Source organism: Urocitellus parryii, chromosome 3, assembly GCF_045843805.1.
Source record: "Urocitellus parryii isolate mUroPar1 chromosome 3, mUroPar1.hap1, whole genome shotgun sequence".
Lineage (NCBI taxonomy): Eukaryota > Metazoa > Chordata > Mammalia > Rodentia > Sciuridae > Urocitellus > Urocitellus parryii.
The window spans coordinates 18,224,404-18,236,596 of NC_135533.1; the positions used below are offsets into that span (position 1 = coordinate 18,224,404).

Genomic DNA, 12,193 nt, shown 5'->3' on the forward strand with positions numbered 1-12,193 from the left:
CTTGACATAAAAGTTAACTAGTGAGGTCGTAAATAAACACACAGACTCAGTTACCTTTTTCTATGACCAGGTCCAAGACGGCTCCCCCTCTGGTTTCCACCTCGAACCACCCGGTAGGGCAGCAAGGATTACTCAGGGCTAGCAGGAAAGAGAGAGAGGGAGCATGCCAGGGAGTAGCCTTTTATTGGGGAACAAGAAATTCAGGGGAGAATTCAGGGGAGAAGGTTGAGGGTCCAAGGTCAGGGTCAGTGATTGGCCCCCGGGGTCAGTGGTCAGTCACACCCCCATACGGACAGGCTCTTGCACCAGGAGAGGGCCAGGAAAGCTCCGACAGAGTTTAGCCAGAGCACCTCAGACCCAAACCAGGAGTTGCCCAGTCACGTGTGAGAATGGCTCCCCACATATTCCCCCTTTCTTTTCTTAAAAATGAGGTGGCGGTTCACTCTTCGGAGTTTCTGTATTCTTGTTCTGAAGACTCCTATAATTACAACACAAAAGAGAATAATCCAATAATGTACCAGGCCAAGTGTTTAAGAATATTTCCAGGGTTGAATCCATTCAACTCCTTCAATATTTGGTTAGCCAAAGAAGAAGGATCTGAAAAATCAACTCTATTATTTTGAATGTCTTGGATATGGTGATGAAGTTCCAGAATATCCAAGCTATTATTACTATTTTGCCAAATGCCTAACAAATGGTTTTTAACCTTCTCCCAATCCCAGAGAGAAGCATTGTACTTGGCAGCTGTAACACACATATTTATAATTAGCATGCCATTTAAGCCTTTCTTTAAATTTTAAAGCTGAAAGTTCATTACCTATGTCTATAACAGTCGCCTCTAAGACGTTTAATTTAGTTTCAATCTTTTCATCAATATTTACTTGATTATGCAGAGCCTTGGAAGTATTTTGAGCTAAATTATTAAGAAATTTTGCATGCTGAATATTCTGAGACAATGTCAGAGACGCAGAGATAGTGGAGGCAATAAAAGAGACTAGCACCAAAAACACCAACAATTATAACTCCAATAGCACGTTTAGGTCTTGCTAGCTGGGCATGGCATGAATTTGCTGAAAGACTTGTAAACCAGTATCAGCATACCATGGCTGTGAAATATTAGCAGGTAATAAAATGAAAGAGGGCTGATGAAGTATCAGCACTCCTTTCCCTCCATTATACCTAGTAATACAATTGGTTAGGTTACATTTATTACAAGTAACAATATATCTGTCATTTATCCATTTAACTTTTACATTTCCAATAGTTAAAACATAAGGAGATTGGACACAGGCTCGTAAGCCATAGCAAGATCCCTCCTTACAGTTCTTGCCAACAAATTTTGGTAAAGGCTTATCTGTAAAATGTAAGAATTCTGAGGCAGCAATTAAACGCCAAACATCCTTTTGAACACCACCTTCACTATAAGTCAAAATATTACTAACAAGTCCTGCAGGTGTGATAGCAGAATTTCTTCAATATTGTCTCTTATCAATTTTTGGAGACCAGTCTAAAATATACCCACTATCTTTAGACACCTTATGTTGTACAGGAAAAGTATTTACACAATCCACCCATCTAGGAAAGGTGCCAATCTCAATTGTAGAACTATTTGGACAGTGGGGTATCCTTGGAGGTTTTGCAGAAATGACTGGCTTATTATGGGAAAGTCCCATCTTAATTACTAATCTAGTATAAGGTTTTAAGTCACCATAAATAGAATTATTTGTCAGTCTAGGTCTACCAATCGCTGTCTTTTCCTCGAATGATACTTTCAGACAGCCAGCATGTTTATCCTGGGACCAACACAAAGGTAATTGGGCACTGTAGCCAGAATAATTAAATCTAGTCACATGATTGGGAGTAATATGAGTATCTGTAAATCCTCCCATCATGAATGAGTCATTAATAAATATGGAATAGATTCTCCAGTGCACACAGCTGGGTGTACCAGGGGTGGATCTGGGAAATATGTCCAGTAAGTGTCTATTTGATTCCCCTTTACCTGGCAGCCCAGCAGGGCAATTACTGTTGCTACCATCATCACTGGGGTCCTGTTCTTTCCTAGGAGTCCAAGTATTCGGGAAGCCTGTGTTGTTAGCTTCTTCACGTCTTCCCATGAAATCAGCTTTTCAGCTGGGTCAATCTGGTCTTTCTTCATCTTTTTCTGATATCTCCTCTTTTTGGATAGGGGCTCTTCCGGGTCAATCTTCAGTCGCTTGAATCTGGGTTCTATCTCTTCCATGTCTGATTTCGAGTTCAAGCACCCAAATAGGATGAAAAGCACCTTCTGGAAATATACAAGCATGACGTCTGCCCCACATAATCACTGGGTCTGGGCCTTTCCATTGACCAGTCTGTAAGTCTTTCCACAAAACTCTGCCTAAAGGGCCTGTTACTGAGGGAGACATTTGCCTCTCAGCAGCAGTGTGACCTTCAGCATCACAGTTCAAAAAATTTAAAATGAACAAAGCATGATTGAGGCTATTTAGGGGAGTCATAACCCTATTCCCCCCCTTTAATTTTTGTAATTGAAGCTTAATAGATAAATGAGCTCGTTCCACAATGGCTTGACCTTGAGGGTTATAAGGAATTCCTGTTTTATGATTAATTTGAAACTCTTGGCAAAATTGTTGAAAAGAAGAGCTTACATAAGCTGGAGCATTATCTGTTTTAATCTGAATAGGGCACCCTAACACAGAAAAAGCTGCTAGGCAATGAGAAATTACACGTTGAGTATTTTCCTTAGTATGTGCTGTGGCAAAAATAAATCTGGAATAAGTGTCCACTATGACATGCACATAACATTGCTTACCAAATTGAGGAATATGAGTTACATCCATTTGACATATTTGATTTGGTTTTATTTATTATTTTTTTTGTGTTTTTAGTTTTTTAATTTTAATTTTTATTTATTTTTTATTGTTGGTTGTTCAAAACATTACATAGTTCTTGATATATCATATTTCACACTTTGATTCAAGTGGGTTATGAACTCCCATTTTTACCCCGTATACAGATTGCAGAATCACATCAGTTACACTTCCATTGATTTGCATATTGCCATACTAGTGTCTGTTGTATTCTGCTGCCTTTCCTATCCTCTACTATCCCCCCTCCCCTCCCCTCCCCTCCCCTCTTCTCTCTCTACCCCCTCTACTGTAATTCATTTCTCCCCCTTGTATTATTTTTCCCTTCCCCCTCACTTCCTCTTGTATGTAATTTTGTATAACCCTGAGGGTTTCCTTCCATTTCCATTCAATTTCCCTTCTCTCTCCCTTTCCCTCCCACCTCTCATCCCTGTTTAATGTTAATTTTCTTCTTATGCTCTTCGTCCCTACTCTGTTCTTAGTTACTCTCCTTATATCAAAGAAGACATGTGGCATTTGTTTTTTAGGGATTGGCTAACTTCACTTAGCATAATCTGCTCTAATGCCATCCATTTCCCTCCAAATTCTATGATTTTGTCATTTTTTAATGCAGAGTAATACTCCATTGTGTATAAATGCCACATTTTTTTTTATCCATTCATCTATTGAAGGGCATCTAGGTTGGTTCCACAGTCTTGTGAATTGTGAATTGTGCTGCTATAAACATCGAAGTAGCAGTGTTCCTGTAGTATGCTCTTTTTAGTTCTTTGGGGAGTAGACAGAGAAGCGGAATATCTGGGTCAAATGGTGGTTCCATTCCCAGCTTTCCAAGAAATTTCCATACTGCTTTCCAAATTGGTTGCACCAATTTGCAGTCCCACCAACAATGTACAAGTGTACCCTTTTCCCCACATCCTCGCCAGCACTTGTTGTTGTTTGACTTCAGAATGGCTGCCAATCTTACTGGAGTGAGATGGTATCTTAGGGTGGTTTTGATTTGCATTTCTCTGACTGCTAGAGATGGTGAGCATTTTTTCATGTACTTGTTGATTGATTGTATGTCCTCCTCTGAGAAGTGTCTGTTCAGGTCCTTGGCCCATTTGTTGATTGGGTTATTTGTTATATTATTGTTTAATTTTTTGAGTTCTTTGTATACTCTGGATATTAGGGCTCTATCTGAAGTGTGAGGAGTAAAGATCTGTTCCCAGGATGTAGGCTCCCTATTTACCTCTCTTGTTGTTTCTTTTGCTGAGAAAAAAAATTTTAGTTTGAGGAAGTCCCATTTGTTGATTCTAGTTGTTAACTCTTGTGCTATGGGTGTCCTATTGAGGAATTTGGAGCCTGACCCCACAGTATGTAGATCATAGCCAACTTTTTCTTCTATCGGACGCCGTGTCTCTGATTTGATATCAAGCTCCTTGATCCATTTTGAGTTAACTTTTGTGCATGGTGAGAGAAAGGGATTCAGTTTCATTTTGTTGCATATGGATTTCCAGTTTTCCCAGCACCATTTGTTGAAGATGCTATCCTTCCTCCATTGCATGCTTTTAGCCCCTTTATCAAATATAAGATAGTTGCAGTTTTGTGGATTGGTTTCTGTGTCCTCTATTCTGTACCATTGGTCCACCCACCTGTTTTGGTACCAGTACCATGCTGTTTTTGTTACTATTGCTGTGTAGTACAGTTTGAAGTCTGGTATCGCTATCCCGCCTGATTCACACTTCCTGCTTAGCATTGTTTTTGCTATTCTGGGTCTTTCATTTTTCCATATGAATTTCATGATTGCTTTCTCTATTTCTACAAGAAATGCCGTTGGGATTTTGATTGGCATTGCATTAAATCTATAGAGAACTTTTGGTAATATCACCATTTTGATGATGTTCGTTCTGCCTATCCATGAACAGAGTATATTTTTCCATCTTCTAAGATCTAATTCAATTTCTGTGTTTAGGGTTCTGTAGTTTTCATTGTATAAGTCTTTCACCTCTTTTGCTAGGTTGATTCCCAAGTATTTTATTTTTTTTGAGGATATTGTGAATGGAGTGGTTGTCCTCATTTCCATTTCAGAGGATTTGTCGCTGTTTTTTATAACCTCTATCTCCCTGTATAGTTAATCTTTTGCTTCTTGGATTTGTTTATGTAATTCATTGTCGAAGTGATCTTTCATTGTCTGATTTTGCTGTCTAATGTCTTCCTTGAGACTCCAGATCATCTGAAGCATGTATATCCTGAATTCTTTATCTGACATTCCATCTGCTGCAGCTATTACCTCTTCTAAAATTGAGTTGACCTGCATTGCTTGTGGTCCTTTCTTTCCTTGTCTTTTCATACTGCTCGCGTTTCTTTCTGCTTGGTGAACCTGTTGTGTTTTTGAAAATTTTCCCCTATATATTTATATTGCTCTTATATAGTTGAAAAGTCTCCCTTGCAGGGGCGGGCAGCGGCTGTGCTCCTTTTCCAACTGGGGTGATCTGTCTACCACGCTGATGGGCCGAGGGGTCTGTTCTGCTGGTCGGTTGCAGGTCTGCCTACCTTGCAGGCGCGGACAGCGGCTCTGCTCTGCCCCGCCTCCAATTGGTGTTACTCTCTACCATGCCGGCGGGTCGCTGGGCCTGTTCCCGGCGTGGGAGGTGGCTCTGCTCTGCCCCTACTCCAATTTGGGTGATGTGTCTACCATGCCGGCAGGCCAGTGGGCCTGTTCCTCCGGTCGGTTGCAGGTCTGCCTACCTTGCGGGTGCGGGTGGCGGCTCTGCTCTGCCCCTAATCCAATTGGGGTGTCGTGACTACCACGCCAGCAGGTCGCTGGGCCTGTTCCTGGCATGGGCGGCCGCTCTACTCTGCTCCTACTCCAATTGGGATGACATGACTACCACGCCGGCAGGCCTCTAGGCCTCATCCACCCGTTGGTCGCAGGTCTGCCTACCTTGCGGGAGCTGGTGGCAGCTCTGCTCTGCCCCTACTCCAATTGGGGTGACGTGACTACCACGCCAGCGGGTCGTTGGGCCTGTTCCGGATGCTGGCGGCGGCTCTGCTCGGTCCCTACTCCAATTGGGGTGACTTGACTGCCACGCTGGCGGGTATCTGGGCCTGTTCCGGGTGCGGGCGTTGGCTCTGCTCTGCCTCTCTGGCTTGATGACAAAGTGAGAGAGACTTGGGTGTATGTGACTCACTTTCTTTACCAGGAGACCAACAGTTTCTGTCGCTGCTGGTATCGATAAAGTTATCTCCTCCACCGCTTTCTGATGACATCAGATCTCTGCCATGTTGGTATCCCATGCAAATGGCAGCATTTCGTTCCCTTTGCTGGGTTACCAAAGCAATGGGTGAGTCCTGACTGGCCCTCACAAGCCCCGTTTCAATCCTGTTGCCACTGCCTATGAAGGCTCAGTTGGTATTTACCTCCACAGTATTCAGCAGGACCCGGACCGAGAAGCAGTTTCTGCGGATTCTTTAGCCCTGGGCCAGAGCAGTTCCGTGAGCCAGAATTCGGCCGCTCCAGGCTCCATGTATGTTCTGATAGGAGCAGCCTCCAAGAAGCAGTTTCCACGGGTTCTTTAGCACTGAGCCTGAGTAGTTTGTCTGTGAGACGCAGGTGAATGGCAGCCTGAAATTACCTGTTCTATAGCAGAATGAGCTGTGATCAGTCGAAAACAGGGATGGTGACATCAGCTCTACACGATGGTGGCCGCTGGCTTCCTCTGTGGTCTGACCGGTGTGGAGAACCAAATTGGACCGCTTCCTTCCCCCGTCTCAAACCCAGAATTCAGCACTGAGTACAGTGATTGCACAGCTGGCAGGAGCCCACAGAATCTGCAGTGCTGTATCTATGCGTTGCTATCTCCTCGTTTCCCAGCGCGCGCCGCATACTCTAGCCCCGGGGCGATTTGCTGAATAAGCAGCATGACCCTCCATGGGGACAAATTGCTCGAGTTTTAGCCCCCGTAGCTGATCCTCGTGTGATGAAAATCCTTCCTCTAGGTTTTGGAGCACCCCAATTTTGCTGGAAATTCCTAACAAGATAGCTTTTAGCCATTCTAACTCGTCATTCTCCCGCACAGTGATGCGGTACACGGGGGTGATGCACTCCCTTCGCCGCCATCTTCCCTCAAGATCTTGATTTGGTTTCAATCCATGGGGATTTACCCCTGATGGCAGAGATGGAGTGTGAATAACACACTTAGGGCATTGGCTTACATTTTGACGAGTTTGTTCTCTGGTAATATTAAATTTTTTACGTAAGCTAGAATCATTTTGATGATGCAAGGAATGGGAAGCTAGTGCACAGTCATATGAAGACATCTGTTGACAAAAAGTTACTAATTTATCAATTCTGTCATTATCTGAAACTAAGGGTCCTGGAAGATTAGTATGAGCTCGTATGTGTCCTATGAAACATGGGTACTTTCGCATTAGCACTGCCTTTTGTAAATTATAAAATAATTCAAATAACTCTTGTGATGAAGTATACCCAATAACTGAAGTTTCTATATTTTTAGTAACTCCGACTGCATATAAGCTGTCAGAATAAATATTAATAGGCTCATTTGAAAAGTAATTTAAGGCACAAATCAGAGCTTGAAGCTCTGCTCTTTGGGCAGAAGTATAAGAAGTTTGTATTACCTCTGTGTGAACACGACTATAAAAACCTGCTTTACCTGACCTAGAACCATCAGTGAACACCGATAAAGCTTCATCTATAGGATGTGCATATACAATTTTTGGAAAAATAAGTGACGTTAATGATGCAAATTGGATAATCTTATCACGAGGATAATGGCTATCTATCTGGCCAGGAAAATCAGCAAAAGCTATCTGCCATGAGCTACAAGTTTGAAAAAGCCAATTAGTCTGTTGAACCAAAAATGGAATAATTATGATATCAGGCTCAGATCCAATTAATTGTAAAATCCTAGTTCTACCTTTAATTACTAATTGAGCTATAGAATCATGAAAAGGAATTAATGTTTTTTGAGGGGAGTGGGATAAATAAATCCACTCAATAACTCCTAATCTTTGCCATATGGCTCCTATTGGAGTATGCTCAGTTGGAAATATTAATAAATACACTATTTCTTTAGGATAAACTCTAGTAAGCTGTGCATTTTTAATTGCATGTTCAACTCTCCTTAAAGCTGTTTTAGCTTCTAAGGTTAGCTGACGTGGAGAGGTTGGAGAAGGATTTCCTTGTAATATCTGAAATAAAGGACTTAACTCAGAAGTAGTTAGTTTTAAGGATGGCCTCAGCCAATTAATATCTCCTAATAGCTTTTGAAAATCATTAAGGGTATGTAACTCCTTAACTCTTATCTGAAGATTTTGAGGACGGATTGTACGTCCTTGAATTATCTGACCTAGATATTGAAAAGGAGGCACCTTTTGAATTTTTTGAGGAGCAATGCATATACCCATTGCTATAAGAGAAGTCTCTAACTGAGTAAAAATTTCTGAAAGTACCTCTGGATTAGCATGAGCCAATAATATATCATCCATAAAATGAATAATATACGCATCAGGAAAACTATTTCTTATGGGATTTATCGCCTGGTTGACATATTTTTGGCACAGGGTAGGACTATTATGCATTCCCTGGGGGAGTACTTTCCAGCAATATCTTTCAACAGGTTCCTTAAAATTAATTGCTGGTACAGTGAAAGCAAATCTTTCACAATCTCCAGGACGTAACCTTATAGAGAAAAAACAGTCTTTTAAATCTATTACCATCAAGCTATAGTCTAAAGGGATGGCTGTGGGGGAGGGAAGTCCTGGCTGTAATGATCCCATAGGCCGAATTGCATGATTTATCGCCCTTAAATCCTGTAGCAATCTCCAATTTCCTGACTTTTTCTTAATAACAAAAATAGGTGTGTTCCAAGGACTAAGTGTTGGTTCTATGTGACCAGCCTGAGGTTGTTCCTCAACTAACCTATGAATTATTTTCAGCTTTTCCCCTGAGATGGGCCACTGAGAAATCCATATAGGCTCCTTTGTGAGCCACGTGATTTTTTCAGCTGTCTTAGGAATTGGGGAAGTACTCAGGGCCCCTAGTAAAAATTTTGGCTTGGAGCATTTACTAATCTTTGTCGTGGAGACTGGTTTGTAAATAGATACTCTCCCAGAAGAGTCTTCTTATCATCTCCAGGAAAATACCTCTGATTAACTTCCTCAACTGACCTTATAGAATTTGGAGTAACTAATAACAATCCCATTTTGGCTAAAATATCCCTTCCCCATAGGTTAGCTGGTAAAGACTCTAACACATAAGGCTTAAATACTCCACTGTTCCCATCGGAATCTTCCCAATGGAGATAGTTGGCTCTTTGAGCGGGCTGTGAAACCTGTCCTATTCCCTATAGGTTAGCTGGTGCTACATGTAAGGGCCAGTTCCTAGGCCAGAATCTACTAGAAAGGACAGAGATATAAGCTCCTGTGTCTACAATTCCTAGGAACTTTTTATTATTAATTTTAAGTTCTAATAAAGGGCATTCTTGTTGCACTAACTGAGACCAGTACACTCTGTCCGGCGGTTTAGAAACTGAATTTACTGGCGGGCATTTCTCTGAATCACAGGGCAATAAAATCAACTGGGCAAATGTATCCTTTGGAGTGAGCCTTAGGGCATAATTGGACCTTACAGTAACATTTAATTGTCCTCTAAAATTTGAATCTATCGCACTAGGTATCACCTCAATGGCTCTCTTTAAATTATTACATCCCAAAATTAAACCTATAGTATTATCAGGAAGTGGCCCGAAAATCCCAGTAGGGATTTGTTTTGGCCCTGATTCAGGATTCAATTCAACTGTCCTTGAAGGTCCTAAGAAAACTGTCTGTGATCTATATTCCGGTAAAAATCGCGGGCTGTCCTGGTTGGCGCCAGTGACGTCACACTGTGCGACCTCTCCTCGAATTCCCCGTATTGTTGCTCGGCCCAGGGAGGGGCTGACCAGAAGTTTTTTGTCCTCCCGCTAGGAGGAAATGACGGCGAGAAGGCGGGCTGATCCGCGCCATCTTGATCCGCCACGTGGGGTTGAATCCTGCAATATCTATTATCATCAGTAGATGGAGCCCTGAACTTAAAATTGCTCATGCGACATTCGTGCACAAAGTGGTTATTTTATGGTGATTTTTCCTGCAAACATAGCATCTCCCGCGGGGCTTTCCTACGAATTCTTGCGGCTTTAATGTTTCCTTTAGTGCCGCAGCTAGGGCTACTGTCTGTAAATGGGTAGAGTCTATCTCAGAACATAAGAGGATAAACTTAGAAACTGTCCCTTTTTTATGGTGCGGCCTAAGAACGTCCTGACAATACTTATTCGCATTTTCAAATGCCAATTGCTTAACAATAAACTCACACGCCCCTGGGTCCCTGATCGACCTGTTTGTAGTCTGGTACAATTGGGCTACGAAATCTGAGTACAGTTCACTCGCACCCTGCCTGATTTTGGTAAGAACTAAATTGGATTGGTCTTTAGAGATAATCTGCTTCCAGGAATGTTTCGCAAATCAGTTATTTGATTGTATACTACAAATTCATAATTTAACTGTCTTTCTAAATCAGTAAATTCACATGTTCCTAAAAACATTTCTACTGGCATCTCTAAATTTTGTCTTCTATTTCTTTCTGCCTGTTCAGTACAAAAATAAGTCCAATAAATATGCCAGAGTAAGAAATCTCCTCTACTCAAGCAAGATCTAGTTAAAGAAATCCAATCACTAGGAGGAAGGGGCTGCGAGCAAATATTTTCTATCAGGCTCTGTACAAAAGGCGAATTCGGACCATATGTCTCACATGCACTTTTTAGTTCCTTAATGGTTTTAAATGGGATTACAGCATGAACTCAACCTCTCTGATCTTGCTCATTAACTTGCTCAAAAACTGGAAAAAGTTGAAAACAGCTAGTATCTTCCCCAGCTTCCTGTGCTTTCTTAATATCTCGCTGGAACGGGGTAAGAAAAGTCATTGTTAATTCAGAGTACCTGTTAAATTTTGTCCTTTTAGCAGGTAATGACTGAATTCGAATAGCCTGGGCAGGCGGTGTTAAACGCAGCCTGTTAAAATTTCTCTGTAATTCCTGAATTTCAACCTCTGATTCTTCTCCCTGGGACTGCGAGTCATGGGTAGACTCTGCGCTGTCGCCTTTTTGAAATTGGGCTTCTAAGCCACGTGGCGGAGAAGAACTCTGTGCCCCTCTAAGAATCTCTTCCGGATTTTCCTCCCCAGGAAGATCCTCTAACTCTTCCAGAGGAATTTCTAGGACTGTGGAGGTTTCTCCTCTATGACCTTCCTCTCTATAATCTCCCTGCATGCTAGCCTGATCCTGCAAGTTTAAAATCACATTCTTAACCTTCGGTTTAGCCCCTAGAGCCTTTGTTTTTAAACAGCTCAAGGGAAAGGGAATTAACTTAGCCTCAGGTGGGTTTTCCATTTGAATAGACCTAATAGCTCTCTGAATGCCTTTTAATAGGTCTTCAGGGGGTCACGAACTCTGGCCCATATATTCAAAAAGACAAACTTCCAGAGCCGTCCAAGTTTTCTGAATGTTTTCTATGCCTCCAGGTAATTCATTAGAAAGACAAACTTTTTGTAACTTCCTTCCTAGTTTCTCCCAAGTAGGTAAATTTGGAGACTCTTGTTCATAAAACCAAGGACAATATTCGCCTACAATCTTTAAGAATTGTAATAACTGAGTTTTCTTTATCTGTTTTCCTTTCTGATTAATTATACTGTCTAAAATAGTCAGATACATTTCCTTATCCGTAGAAGTTGAATTTCCCATTTTAATTAATTTAATGTCTCTTTCCTTCAATATCTCCAGGTACTTTTGTGACTCTAAATTGTCACCACTTCCTTTATCTTTATCTTTATAGCATGCTCCCACTCAATCTAGCTAATCTAGAATGCCCCCCTCATAGGTGCCAATTCCACCTTTCGACCAGCGCACTGGTTTCATTAATGAGGTTCTTGGCATAAAAGTAACTAGTGAGATCGTAAATAAACACACAGACTCAGTTACCTTTTTCTATGACCAGGTCCAAGACGGCTCCCCCTCTGGTTTCCACCTCGAACCACCCGGTAGGGCAGCAAGGATTACTCAGGGCTAGCAGGAAAGAGAGAGAGGGAGCATGCCAGGGAGTAGCCTTTTATTGGGGAACAAGAAATTCAGGGGAGAATTCAGGGGAGAAGGTTGAGGGTCCAAGGTCAGGGTCAGTGATTGGCCCCCGGGGTCAGTGGTCAGTCACACCCCCATACGGACAGGCTCTCGCACCAGGAGAGGGCTGGGAAAGCTCCAACACAGTTTAGCCAGAGCGCCTCAGACCCAAACTGG

At 42.0% G+C, this 12,193-nt stretch overlaps 1 long non-coding RNA gene across 1 annotated transcript; it reads right to left on the reverse strand.

Moving 5' to 3' along the window:
- Positions 1-272: 272 nt before the first annotated feature.
- LOC144254025 (uncharacterized) lies at positions 273-11,969 on the reverse strand. The gene is made up of 3 exons (XR_013343400.1): positions 11,882-11,969; positions 2,003-2,287; positions 273-478 (listed from the first exon to the last, which is right to left on the reverse strand). It is a non-coding gene; the product is annotated as an uncharacterized LOC144254025 (long non-coding RNA).
- Positions 11,970-12,193: the final 224 nt, after the last annotated feature.